Below are 15,740 nucleotides of genomic sequence, written 5' to 3'. Positions count from 1 at the left end.
ACAATTCACGTCAATGTGTGAGCTAAATGGTCATTTATAAGAAAATATTTTGGAACACGATATCCCGAGCACGATATAAAAATAACTTTACTACAATTACAGTTGTGTTTATTCAGACCATCTGATATTGGCAAACTTTGATGCCATCATCAGCCAGTCTGGCATTGTGTGCTTTTGCTCTTTTTTAAAATCATTATTATATCCATAAATTTCTACAAATATTTTCTCTAACATATACCTTTACCTAGGGTTTATAGATATGCAAACGGCTTAATAATCAATTTACTTTAATGTAGTATTGTGATTCTGGTTCACATATTTTGTTCGCATTTATAACATATCTTTAAATAACAATGCATCAATACCAACTTTAGTCTAATAAAAATTGAGAAATAAGCGCCAAAATGATACAGAAATTTAATTCAAAATAAACCAAACACGGATCAACTGAATGAAAGATGTAAACAAACCATTCAAGTATTACAATAAAAACCACCATACATTCGTTGTAAAACTGATTAAAAAGATCCATATTTCTTGCTTGTCTCCAGAAATCTTATCGACAGCAATCATTCTTTGCTCCCAATGTAAATTTGCTCTGCAGAATATGCACTTTGCTGTGCACAGAATCTAAAATCAATGACAAAACATGCATTTAGGTTCGCCTGTTGAAAAGGTTTTTCTATGGGAAATCCCCAAATCATTTCCCATTTTAAAGGTCAATTTGGATTTGTTTATTGTTAATTTTCGGGGACCATGTCCTAGGTAAGGCTTTATTTTAACTTTTATTGAAAAAATTGAAAATTTATAAATTTCAGTTGTTGTTATTGACCTTAACTATATATGGCCGCAGCGATTCATCACTGTATTGCGGTTAGGAAATCAATAATCAAACCGGCTTACGTAGAGCGGTGGGAATTGTATCAATCGAAATCCAATAAATGAAAGTATTTCTGCAATCAGCTGTTTCTTTGGCATTTGGGTCAGCTTTGTTTACATGTCATAATTTAAACAGAAAAAAAATGTCAAGGAATTTCAAAGAAACAGAATATACTTATGATCCAGTGCACAATTGTTAATTGGTCAAATGCATGAATGAACAAAATTGCTAGATAACTGTACGATAAGTTATTTTGACTATTAATAGCATTATTTATAACAACAATAATAAAAACAACAATACTTTAACTTGATTATTCGTGGCATTACAACAACTATTAAATTTTTTTTAAAATAGTAAAAATATAATGTACGAGTAAAACGAAATCATGCACTTCCTAATTAAAAAAGAACAAATAACTAACACTTTTTTTTCATATGACAATTAATGAAAAAAAAGTTCATGTTCAAATATTGTTTATTGATTGAAATATTTGCGGCAGTAATTTTTATAATATTACAAAATAGGTTAAATCTTGAAAATAGGGGGTGCCATTCCAGTCTTATTCAAAATTGAATATGACATGAATAAAAAATAAAATCAGTAAAATGATTGTCTACAGAAATTTAAAAAGCCCAACAATGTTTCGTTATTATTTTTATTATTTTAAGACCAAACATGCTATTAAATTACAAACACTAAATGGAGATAAACAAAAATATGTTTGTGTTAATGTGCAGACCCTTTATTTATAAAGTAAAATCTAAGGTATATGTTTTTTTAAACAATTAACCACTTGAAAAGTTTAACCGGAACATTAGTGTGTATCCATTTTTAGTTATTAATGAAAATACAACCATTAAAACTATCCAAAGTGAAAGTCACAATGTTGTTAATAATAGATAAGCTAAATTTTCATCAATGAAGTTGTTATGGAAATATAATCATGGTCTTAGATTTTTTAATGATTCGTCAAATAGGTTTTGTTTTAGCAGGAAAATCCAATCGAGCAAGGATAAATTTACAAAAAACAGATCAAAACTCTTTTGTATTTTCACACGTATGCGTGTTTATTCTTGCATGCTGTTACAAAAAAAAAAGAATTAAGCGTACGATTAAAAATAAATTTAATTTAAATTTCGGCACGAAAGGAATAAGTGATTGCTTTGATAGTAAAGGATAAGAAAATAATAATAAGAAAAAAAGAGTTCCTGGTGGAGAGCTCAGTATCATAAATTTGCAATTTCGCACACCAAAGTAAAAAACTAAAATTAAGTGAACCTATAAAAACCGGTAACATGACTTTTTGTCCTAGTTATCAGTTAAATGGTGATTTTAAATTAGAGTTATCATGAGGTATGCTGATTTAGAAATGTGTGTTTCTAAAATGGCGACGTTATCGATGATTTTTAAATATTTTTTTCTTTCAATCTTTGAATTTTGTCCATACATCAAAGGGGATATTGCACAATACTTTTGAAAGTCGAACCATACATTATGAATTAAAATATGGAACGATATTCATCAATGCTAGTACAATGAATCCATTACATGAACTCGGGGTCACAATATAGGGTGAAGTTGAGCACGAATAATGTATAAAAAGTCCAAAAATAAATATGTGAGTGTCTCACAGCTGCACATTGCATACATCATGTATGCATTGGGGAATTCAAGAAACGGCGATGAACCCTTCTAAATAAGAATGGTTATCTTACAGAGTTAGGTCATCAGTAAATTGCCGTTTGCAATTCTTGTACACAATATACTTCAATACACTGAACAGAATTTTGTACAAAATTTTCATTGTAATCTTTTTCAAACTGAATTTTCAATTTTAATCTTTTGATAAACATATAACAAACTATATATATTATATCAAAATAAGTTCCTTGTGAGTTAAAGATAAAAAAAATAGGCAAGTGTTTTTGTCTACGAGTTAATATGCAAATGACGTCTCCAATAATTATTTATCTGATCTACTTGACTTAAAATGTCACAAAAGGGAGGATTACGCCCTATAATATTTTGTTTAACTCCACCACATTCTATGTGTGCCTCTCCAAATTCATGATCCTGTTGTGCAGTTGATGTTTTTCATTCATGTTTGTTATATTCGTTTTTCGTTGTTGTTGTAAATTATATTGTTATGAATAAGTTCGTTGTATTGTTTCACATTTCATTTCGGGGTCTTTAACAGCCGACTATATTTTGCACATTGTCGAAGGCCGAATAGTGACCTATAGTTGATGTTACTAGGTTATTTATTTCTCTGGTAGATATTTCTCTCATCGTCAATCAAACCACACCTCCTTATTTTAGTATAAAGTATTAAAAAGAGTCTTGTACAGGGAAAAAATACAAACTTGATATACAAATGGAATATTACTATTTCAATGGAAAACTATCCCAGTTATACTCCCTCCCCCCCCCCCCCCCAAACTAAACACAACGAGTGACCTAGTATGGTATTACGATGGTATATGTATCTTGTATAGCACACCTACATAAATTATATATTAGAATAAGTTGACGGATTTATTTTCCGCGAACTTGCATCATTGTATTACATTGTTCTGTTTCATTGCTTTAAAATGTAATGATAGTGAGGTAACAGTTATTCTCGTTTTCCAGTCTAATTGTGAAGAAATGAATACTTTACTGTCATAACATTGCTTTCACAATTATCATTGATAGTGTGATTATACTGGAAGATATTTAATGTTTCATGACCTGATAATGCACTTTATCGATTTTAAATTCCTAAGCATATATAGGGCATTTGTTATTGAATATTCTTTAGCTATATATAGTATCACAATTTACAGGGAATTTTATAAAGTGATCATTTAGAAATGATTTAACCCTTCTTCTCAGGCACCAATTAATTTAATTTTTAAAAGATAAGATAAATTTTATTTCAATAGATGACCCATTATAGGCATAGTCAGTACATTGATTTTGTATATCAAACAATTGCAATAGACAATACACAAAAAAAAAACAACAAAAAAACAAACCTGAAAAAACACGAAATATAAATTTGGTTAATAATGCATGTACGGTATGTTTAGCGTTTATTAATCATGCACCAGAAGCAGCATCACATCCATCATAAAAATAGCTTTTTGAGTCAAGTCCTACGTCGTGGCTGATGCATATGATGAACAAATAGTATTGTTGTTCATATGCAGGAGTCACCAAGGGCAGGTGCTTAAAGAACGATCAATACATAGAAATATGAATACTTTAACACTTTACAGCACAAGCATAAACTAACACTCAAAACGGTTTACTATATAATAGGCCTCTTCGTGGTTAAAACACATAAATAAGATTAATATGAAGTTATCCAAATGCAAGTGCAACCAAGGGAATGTATTTAAAGGACATAGTAATATGTTGTGTACCATTTTTGTGTAAAAATATTTGATTTGTATGCAGCCTCTATCATAACTTGTATATATGATTGTTTTAAAACGAATTTTGCATGAAAGTAGTATTAAAGAATTGTTTTGTTTTTAAACGTTGTAATTAAATCACTTTGTATACTAGTTTATGTCATCATACAATACAGTCATAGCTGTTATCTATTAAAAAATAACTTACACCATGTAACATTTCTTATTGTACTGGTCGAGATTAAAAAGGAGGGGGATGAATTCTTAAAATACAGGTTGATACAAACCAGGCCGGAAACCTCTTCGATGGTCATTTTTAGTTATAGGTGATTCTTTTAATTGATACCCAAATTGTTGAAACAGGGTGCGAATATGGGCTAAAAGACATGTACTGTTGAACCGAATCTGACCTGTTGGTGTGTTTTAGTGTTGCTGGGATGCTATTTTATTGATGCATACTATTTACGGCCGTACGGTGCCCTTAAATTGTTAACTTTTTCATTTTGGTATCATTGGCAATAATACCACATCTTCTTATTTTTATATCTAAATCTCATTTTTTTTCTTAAAATGTCCCGTACCAAGTTAGAAATATGGCACTTGTATTATAGAAATATATCGTTTCTATGTATGTTGGCGTTTGTTTTTGTTGATTTTCGGTGTTCCTGTTGTTCCTTTGTTTTTCTGTTATAGTTGATGTGTTCCCTCTGTTTTAGTTTGTAACACTGATTTGTTTCCTCTCAATCGAAATATGACTTTTGAAAAGCGGTATACTATACTGTTGCCTTTGTTCGATCTAATGATTAAGTGAAAGACAACGAAAGCAAATTAACCTAAATACCGAACTCCAAGATTATGGGTTGCAACAACGCAAACCAGTATGGTTGTTCACTGAGAATTGAAGTATTCTAGATGATAAGAATTTTTGTAACCGTGAAATGAAATATTATAGTATGACCTTATTTAACACAATTGTGTCTGAGTGCTGTAAATAAATAAATGGTAATTTATCGAAAGATTACTAGTACTTAATTTATGTAAAGAAAAATTTAGCATACTGACATTATTTTTTAAAAAAAGTTTAGAAAAGGTGAAACTTATTTTTTTCAATCAAGGGATAAGTGTTGGATAAAATATTTCCAAACTATTACTCCACCAATGGCATATCATTGCTTGTGGACTGGGATGATTAAATCTATGACTATTGGATAGATTGATTGATTGATTGTTGGTTGCTTAACGTTCAGTGGCAAATATTTCATGCATATTCAGGACGAGAACAAGTTCACAATAGGTAGGTCTCGTCATAATTGAGGCAATTTGGAATGATGGTCGGGGAAATTTTGACTGCCACTGGAAAATGAGATTATATTGGATAGGGACAGAAATTTTGCCTTGCAACAGGCCACCTACGGACCCCTCAAAGAGTTGTTGCAAGGTTTCTTAACGTGCAAAGAGCGTGGCACTCTATTTACACGAAGCAACGGATTTAACGTCCCCAATCTGACCGGACGTGACTGCGAACTTGATACATCCCGCACAGCAAAACGGACGCCCCACTTCGGCAGGCGTTTTACTGCCGGTCGGGAGAAGACCAAGTGACAGTATTTCTATTCCCCAGTCACCCTTGGGGGTACTATTGGATAGATCATTACTATGATATAGATCTTATTTGTATCTTAGATTCGAAAAAAAAACTCAGTGTCTTATTAAGAACTAAACATCAAAAGCCGAATAAGCCACATTGATATACACGTTAATGATTATAAATAGCGTTCGGGAAACTTTCTTATTTCTCATATCACTTGTTTAACACCTTATTAGTAAAAAGGGTAAAATTTATTTCTTCTCATATTGTCAATTTATTTAATATCAAATTCAAATCTATCCTCGTATTGATTAAGATAAAGGCAACAGTAGTATACCGCTGTTCGAAATTCATAAATTGATTGAGAGAGAAAAAAACCGAAATACGGGTTACAAATAAAACTGAGGAAAACACATCAAATATAAAAGGAGAACTACGATACAACAGAAACACATGCAGCATTGAAATGTTACACTCATAGAAACTAACTATAATGTACCAATGGCCATTTTCCTGACTTGGAACAGGACATTTAAAGAAAAAAATGGTGGGTTGAACCTAGTTGTGTGGCATGCCAAACCTACCGCTTTATGGCAATATTAAATATAACATTAAAATGACAACATTACATTATGACAGGACATAAATACAAACAAATGGGAGAACATATAGGACAGAGAAACACACGAATAATAGCTAACAATAGGTACCAGGTTTAAAATTTAATACGCCAGACACGCGTTTGGTCCACACAAAACTAACCAGTGATACATGAATGACATTAAGATGTATAGTTTTTGGGAGGAACACAGTACGTTAACCATTAAATGATGACGCTATTGTGTTAAGTTGTGGTCTTATTGACGGATATATAAAATCTCATTAGATTAGTCCCTATATCCATGAAAGAATTATTGCATAGATGCATGTAAAATTTATGAGCTGGCTGATCGATTACAAGCAAACTATGTTAGATCACTGTCACATAGAGGATTATATATTACATAAAACTAATTATAATTCAAGGGAAACCCCAATATCAGCGATCTTCAATGAAAAACATCATAATAGCATTCGTCCTTTTCTTTTAACAGTTATCAGTTAGAGGTTTTTGGTACAGTTCCTGTTACTTTAGTCTTTTGTGTAGTGTTTTGAGTACTATCATTTTTCTGTTTTTCTTAGGTTTTATTTGGTTTACTCGATTAATGGTTTTTGATTCCGACCTTGGTATCAGTTGAAGTTAAACATCTGTCAATACATGATTTCGATCGGTACATAGCATCCTGTTATTATACAGGTAATGACAATTTTTCCTAGAAGGCAAAAAAAACTGCATATTTACCTATATATCTGTAGCTGACATAAGGGTTTCTCCATAAATAATAATTAGTTTTATGTAATATGTAATCCTCTACGCGACAGTGATCTGACATACGTTGCTTATAATCGATCATTCAGCTCGTAGATTTTACTTGCATCTATGCAATTTTTATTTGTGCAAATGGAACTTAGTAAAATGAGTTCTTAGACATTCTTCATTTAAACTGCAATTCAACAACATAATATCGACATCAAGGGGTTAATGCACAGTGTTCCATAAAAGAAAATGTCTGAATATTATACATGTATGTCAAGTTCGTCATCACTACGACACTTAAGATGTTATGTTTACCGTTACGTTACAAAAAAATAACACAGATCTGAAATTAACAACGATATATACACTAGTGACAGGAATTACAAATATCTTGAAGATATAAAGTAAATTGAATACCGCAAAACGGATATAATATCTATGCCTATTTAAAAAAAATCGCTTTATTTTAAATCTACCAAGAAATAGATAAATAAAGCAATTTCGAAACGAGTATCTTTTAATAATGTACTGAAGACATTTACACGCAGGTTATTAATGTCGATTTACAAGACATATGCCAGAATGTTTATATTTATTTTTTTGTGATTCAACACATGTATACAACTATTCCCCTTATCCATTAACAATGTTATTTTAACTAGTGTTTGAGCTTCTATTTTGTTGTTACCGTTTACTAATAGAATTATATTAGTTGGTAAATGATAGCTGTCTCGAGACGTATTGCTTTCAAATATGATTGATGATTGTCATACTAAGAATTAAAGTAAAAAGTCTATAAGTGACAACATTGTTAATTAATGACTTCCAAATAGGTTTATATTCTATATGGAGACAAGAAGCTTTGTTTCAAACAAGATTGTAAAGCTTAATAAGTTAATATATAGAGTAGATATTTAACCATAGTTATATTGCTTTATATACGAATGCCACACCGATGATCTAACTTAATTAAAGGGTTGAGTGTTCACAAACACATTATTAAGCCCGCCACACTCTGTTTGGTTCTGGACCAAGTCATGAGTTTTTTGTTCAGTGGTTGTCAATGATCTATTTCCGCCATGTTTGTTTTTCTTTAATTGTAGTGTTATAATGGTAGACTTGGATATACACATGTGTTCATCTTTGGTATTCCAAATTGACAATAAATCAAGACCGAAGATCTTTTTTGTATATTTTATAACACTAGCCATCTTCGATAAGAAATAAAAATCTCGTGACGGAAGAGCTATACTCGTTAAGTAACATTTGTAACATATTTAATTTTTCATATGTGACTTTTCCAAGGATACAATTGTGCTCCTATCCGATAAACACTCTTTGAATTGAATTGAATAAAATGTTAGTTGTGCCAAGATCTAATGTGTATGTGTGTGGGTTATATTTCAAAACGTTGATCCGTTTATTAGTGCTCTTTTATATTTTTTACAGAATAAGCACTTACTAAAAAATCGTTTGAGTATTAATTTATTGTTTAATAAGTCCTTTTTAATACATCTGACGCGAGTTGTTGGTTTCATAATAATATATTTACAGAATGTTCTGTTCTCTTGTGTACATTTTTAAGCACTGTACAGTGATATCGGGATTAATACAAAAAATGTAAAAATCTTCTAAACATTTATAAAACAGCATAGATAAATGAAGACAACAGCAGTTTACCAAAGTTCAGATCTCAAAATAGAATAAGAAGATTAAACAATGTAATAAGTTAAAATCAGGGAAATCGCATGAACGACAAAAGGAGCGAGAGCACATCCCCTCTCTACAGATTCTCTTGATATATGCATGTTACTTAGATGGCGACAATTTGTAATTTAAGGACTTTTCATTTGAATGATAATTGCTTTATGGCCGGACCTGTCAAAAACATGTTACACAATCCGTGACAAATTGGGAAAACCATGTAGAAAAAATTGTACAAAAAAGGCAATGAAATATGCACATTCAACCTTGAAATATTTTTACTTTTACTTGACTGCATAATTCCCAATTTTAACGCTATATAACAGTGATTATTTACACTAACTAAATGTTTTTCCATTTGAGTTAGACTATGATAGATGGAAATACATAAATATATAAATTTAAATATACAATCACATTGTGCCCTTTTAAGGTAAAATGTCTATTTTTGTAAATGGGAAACCATATTAACTAACAACAGACATCTAATACAGTTTCCCAAACTTACCCTATTGAAGGTAGATTTTTTTTAATATGTTATCAAAATTACAAATAATTCTTCTGCATCACCCCTATTACCATACCTTTATGTACCGATTATCAGGTTGTCTGCATACTGATATTCTAGAATAGTAGTCATACCATGTCGCTTTTTTGTCGAATGCTCGCAGCTTATCAACGTCGGTTAATTTTTTTATTATTACGCTGGTGTGATGTGTCCGGGTCAAAGTTATTTAGACCGGGTTAATGTATCTGACGTCACAAAGCCATGTTATGCAATTTCATAAAGAGTTGCTGAGACAGTGGTTACATCAATCATAAACGTTACAAACGTGATTGGTATGTAAGCCTCATTATATCAACCATCGCAAAACTGAGGTCAGCCGCAGTGATAGAGTCAAATGAGAAACCCAAAATAAAACCGAAACATAACTACAGAATGATATTTGTAGATTATACCAATTCTTCAAATCTATTATCGGATTTTCTTATAGCCTCAAACTTTAAAAATATGTATTTATTAAATAAGAATGTTTTTCCCTTGGTTTTAGTTAGTAACCCGGATTTGTTTTCTCTCAACCGATTTATGACTTTTGAACAGCTGTATACTGCTGTTACCTGTATTTATAGTAGAGTAGGGACCATGAACAATTACTTCTTTATTTCTCATATTTAGCAAGTCAAGTCCAGAATTATGATTAATATATTAAACAGTTAGAAAAATTATAAAATCGTGTTGAATGGTATAAAATAAACCAACTTTTATTCTGCTATATATTGTAGTTTTGAGGAGGATGGACCACTGAGTTTAGACAGTGCAGGATAACTAAAATAAATAATGACATTTGATCGTAGTAGACTAGTTGGAATGCATTAAAGTAACACCCTGTTACCTGTTTATAATGAACAATAGCGTCTTTTGTTCATCAGTTGATGTTTAATACGCCTTGAGAGTTTCGAATTACTCAATTCGTGTATCATTATCTTACAACTTTCCTGCATCAAATGAAGAATCCCTATTGTAGAAATTTAGCAGACAATAGTTCATGTCGGATATGTTTATATATACATCTTACTACCGTTTCATTTTAACGGGTTTTTCACGTTTCCTTTTGATGATGAGTTGTCGTTAACCCTGTTTTGGTTACAAATTATGAGATCACTCATATGAAGAGTTGGTTTTGCCTATACTTTTTATACCATATCAGATATATAACTATAAAAAATTCCGACTTTCAATTATGACAATAACAAATATCCATCTTTTCGTTTATAAGTGTATTGTGTAACTTATGATTGATTGCAGTAAAACATCGTATAAATGAGTAGTATTATCATTCGTTTTAACACTCTTTGTCAACTGCTGAACTGAGGTCGGTCTAAATTATATTCTGTAAAGATAGGCGTGTCATCAATTATTGGTGATTGTTTATAAATGGAGGCTGAGTTCGGTCTACATTCTTTACTGTAAACAGATTTGTCACCTGTTATTACTGACTGTTTGTACAAAGAGGCTAAGGTCGGTCTACGTTCTTTACTTTGAATAGGTTTGCCACCTGTTATTGCTGATTGTTTGTACATAGAGGTTAAGGTTGGTCTACATTCTATACTGTAAATAGGTTTGTCTCCTGTTATTGCTGATTGTTCGTACATATAGACTGATGTCTGTTTACATTCCATTCTTTGAATAGGTTTGTCACCTGTTATTGCTAGTTGTTGATACAGAGATGTTGAGGTCGGTCTATGTTCTATTTTTTAAAGAGGTACATCACTTGGTATTGCTGATTGCTCGTACATAGCGGCGTTTTCTGCTTAAAAAGTGACATATAGTATAAGTATTGACAAGGAAAATAAAACCGACTAGCTGTATCTAAACAATTAGTTAAACGTTAACCACTTGAAAATCTTAAATTTGTCGAATATTAAGTCAATTTAAGTCTCAACTTTTTTTTTTATATATATGCATTATTTGACCACCATGATTGAAGTCTGTATCAAAGAAATGAAAGCAAAGTTACAAATCCTATGGTTCAATTTGGGAAGACTTATGTTTACACTTGTCATCTCTTAGAAATATGTCTTCAAAAAAAGGATTTAAATACTGAAAAGGAGGATTTCTTCTTCTTTGAGGCAGTTGTTAAGAAACATTGTGATCGAGAATAACCAGCGTAAACCATGACATTTTTATAGAGTTGCACTAAGAAGTAAACCAGTTAAAAAAAAATGTTTTTCTTTGAATTTGAAACTTTAAAAATGAAAAGATGGAAGAGGGACGAAAGATACCAAAGGGACAGTCAAACTCATAAATCTAAAACAAACTGACAACGCCATGGCTAACAAACAACAGTACACTTCACAACATAGAAAACTAAAGAATACACAACACGAACCCCACCAAAAAACTAGGGGTGATTTCAGGTGCTCCGGAAGGGTAAGCAGATCCTGCTCCACATGTGGCACCCGCCGTGTTGCTTATGTGATAACAAATCCGGTAAATAGTCTAATTCGGTAGGTCACATTAGGAACTTCTGATTTCTGTTCATGAATCTTCAATACTATAGTAGTTGTTATCCAGTCTTTCGGTGTGTTTTTGAGCTGTTGATTGTGCCATTTTATTATAGACTTTCCGTTTTGATTTATTTGAAAGTCCAGTATTTTTGTTATTTTACTTTATCATTGTAGTTGTTCGAACTATGAATACTATTTAAGCTTTAATATATACCGATATATATTTGATCGTTTGGTTATTGTTTGCTTAACGTTCAGTTGCAGATATCCACATGAATGAATGCTGCAATTTCGCTATTTGAATAGACCGCATAACACCTTGCGTCTTGTATGAAGAATGCAGGTTCGCTGATTTTTTGACAATTTGCTTAAATTCTGATTGTTCATACAAAAATTAAAGACATGTTTCTAACTCAACCCTGTATGTTAAATAAAAGTCAGAAGCAAAAAACAAATGTTTAAGGTTTTGTGTACACGAATGTAAGCGACAATTTTTAAACGTAGCATTTACCACATAGTAAGTTGTTCTGTTTACTCGGATGAACACAATTTCTAATGGCTGGCGAATAAACAAAAATGTTTACTACTAGCAGTTGCTTTATCGTGTAGTTTATCAAGCATTTCAGCCACATTCAAGACATTAACATACTAATAATTAACAAGGTATTAATCATCTGTGGCCACAGAGGTTCGAAAGTGCAACACAGAATTTTAAATGTGTTTCTCATTGTTTTAAAAGATTGAATCAGACGTGATTGTGTTTAAAAGAGTAACCCGTCCTCAATACAAGACTGAGAAGTTTAAGCGACTATAATTGTATATCAGAAAATGCCTGCACCAAGTCAGGAATATGACAGTTGTTGTTCATTTGTTTGATGTGTTTGGGTTTTTGATTTTGCCATTTGATTAGGAACTTTCCGTTTTGAATTTTCCTCGGATTCAGTATTTTTGTGATTTTACTTTTTTCTGTACGCATTTGAAGTCTGCTTGTGTAAACAGTATACATTGGTAGCCTTTCCATAAAACTTCAAAGCGTATACCTTTTTCGTTCCTTGATCAGTTTGAATATTTGGAATTTTATCACTTTTTTTCTTAATCATGCAATGACCCTACCAATGCATACTATATAATATGCATGCCATATTTATGTTTATAATAGCAATTTATTTATTTACCTTAATGATTTGTTCCAGTGGGAGATGTAAATCACATAGGCATACCGGTTTGCTAAGTTAAACCAGTAGTGGTTCAAAGGACTTTTAAAAAGATGGAGTGGTTAAATGTTAATATGGTAAAACACGTAGGAACCAAACTTTCTATTATACTAAAAACTTATATATTCAAGATATGAATAAGAAGATAATAACTTAAAAGTCAGACGGTCAGCAACATAATATTCAAAGATTAACATGCATAGATTTAAATTAAGTATATTGCGATATTAAAAACTCAAAGTCAATCGGAAATATCGTTTGGTTTTCTTGAATTCAGAAATGTTTAGTGCCTGATAAACTTCGGGCGCGTTTGATCAAAAGCTGACTTACTTCCATTGAAACGTAAAACCCGTTGCAATTGTTTGCACATGTCCTAAGTCAGGAATCTGATGTTTAGTAATTGTTGTTTGTTGGTGTGGTTCATAAGTGTTTCTCGTTTTTCGTTTTTTTTATATAGATTAGACCGTTGGTTTTCCCGTTTGAATGGTTTTACACTAGTGATTTTTGGGCTTGATGTTGTGTGTGAGCTAAGGCTCTGTGTTGAAGACCATATTTTGACCTATAATGGTTTACTGTTATAAATTGTGACTTGGACGGAGAGTTGTTTTATTTGCACTCATACCACATCTTCCTATATCTATTTATTTCAATACTATTGGACTATAGAATTTTTCTATTCTGTCCATTTTTAGAATAAATCCCCATCACACACATACACAAACATTTTCAATCTAATCAATCTATTGAAGCAGGAAACAGCTACTTATTCCAGCAATTCCTCCCACTAATTGTTTAGAAAAATGGCCCTTCACAGAGTATAGACCTAGAAAAGCTGAAACTGTTTTTCGTGTTTTGAAAGTGAACTTTCTTCCTGTCTAATACAAAAGAAAAGCACAAGGTTATCGACTGGAAGCATTAAAAATACATTCAAACGCATCGTTATCATTCTTAATCTTATCTGCTTGATAGTAACCATTACCGTGAGTGCTAAAGGGTGAGATCTTGTTCTTGAAAAAAGTTTTTGCATACAACGAATGGTGAGAAATGACTGTATGGACTAGCACTGATACATGTGTATTATACATTTACCCTTATATCACCTTGATATGATAGTCTGTCTGTTTGTCTTTTTCTTAATTAGCCATGGTGTTGTAATTTTATTTTCGACTTATGAGTATAAATGACCCTCTAGTATCTTTCGCCTCTCTTTTACACTTTTCAGGCATCATAATAATGTGATATGACCCCGGTCCCGAATATAAATCCATCTTTGTAATAAAGCGACACACTTAACCTGATTCTAAATGTGCTTTTTTCACAAAGAAACAGTCCTCAGATATTCAGTAGTTGTCGTTTGTTGATGTGGTTCATATAGTATATTTTTGGGGCACTCTCATAGCTTGCTGTTCGGATTGAGCCAATGAGACCGTACTTTGACCTATTATGATTTACTTTTATAAATTGTGACTTGGATGGAGAGTTGTATCATTAGCACTCATACCACATCTTCTTATATCTATGTATCCTACGTGGACAGATTATTCTGACTTTAAGTCGACCAGTCTATGCTCTAACATCATATTGCTGCGTGTCTAGCGGAGAAGCAGCAAAGAGGTTTTTTTCCAAATCTTTGGTTTGGGTGTTCCAACCAACAACTCTCTACACTTGAGGGTTGCACGCTAGAAAAAGACCACAAGGTGGTCTAAGAAAAATAAAATTTGTAAACCATGTGTTACCATTTGTTTTGTAACTACCTTTACTGACCATAACATCATGATTGTCTTTAAATATTATCTGCAGCTACCTTACACCTGTTTTGTAGCCTAGTACACATATAACTGATATTTAAAATCACTACACAGTTATATTGTCTATATATTCTGGAGAAAATCAGGTTGATAACAAATATTTGTTCATAAAAATATTTTCATGAAATTTCATTGTTACTATTAATATATACGAAGAGATAAAGAATTCCATTTTGCACTTAATAACGACAGCGTATTTATACACATGAAGCAGGACTATAAATAATTTAGATTGATCCATCGATCTATAGCCTTGACATAGATACATACATACAAACCTTGAAAAATAACTTGAAACAGCAAATAATCATATGTATATACATACATAATAATGTAAGTATATTTAATAGACAGCGCAATTAAGTTACTATCATGGCTCATTTTACAAGGATAAATGAGGATAAATCAAAACATAAAGGTTATTCCTGATTAATTTTTTGAATTATTTTATAATTAAAGGCGTTAAGAAACCTTTGGTGACCCCACAGTTTAAATGTCTATCGTATGTACGTCGTGACCAGTGGTCGTTACATACAAACGTTCATGTAAATTGTCCCAGTCAATGGATGAATTTAATGTGTCAATCAATGGCCACAGCCACACTGTTTTGAATTTCATTCTATGAGGCCAAATTTTCATCAATTAATAAAAGCGAGAAATAGCCACTAAAACACGGACAGGGGTTCCACTTTTCACATACTTAATATATTAGAAAGGGTCAATGTCATGATCCAAATTCATGATAAAAGTTTGATATATAATTGAAGCAAGTGGTAGAT

At 31.7% G+C, this 15,740-nt stretch overlaps 1 protein-coding gene across 1 annotated transcript in view; it reads left to right on the top strand.

Annotated features, from left to right (window-relative positions):
* Nucleotides 1–731: 731 nt before the first annotated feature.
* LOC143064477 (uncharacterized) overlaps nucleotides 732–15,740 on the top strand; it is a 107,967-nt gene continuing 92,958 nt past the window's right edge. The window contains exon 1 of the mRNA XM_076237322.1: nucleotides 732–765. The gene's annotated coding sequence lies outside the window, so the exon portion shown is untranslated. The remainder of the gene's footprint in view (nucleotides 766–15,740) is intronic.

Source organism: Mytilus galloprovincialis, chromosome 2 (genome assembly GCF_965363235.1).
Source record: "Mytilus galloprovincialis chromosome 2, xbMytGall1.hap1.1, whole genome shotgun sequence".
Lineage (NCBI taxonomy): Eukaryota > Metazoa > Mollusca > Bivalvia > Mytilida > Mytilidae > Mytilus > Mytilus galloprovincialis.
This window is presented reverse-complemented; position numbering and strand designations above follow the sequence as displayed.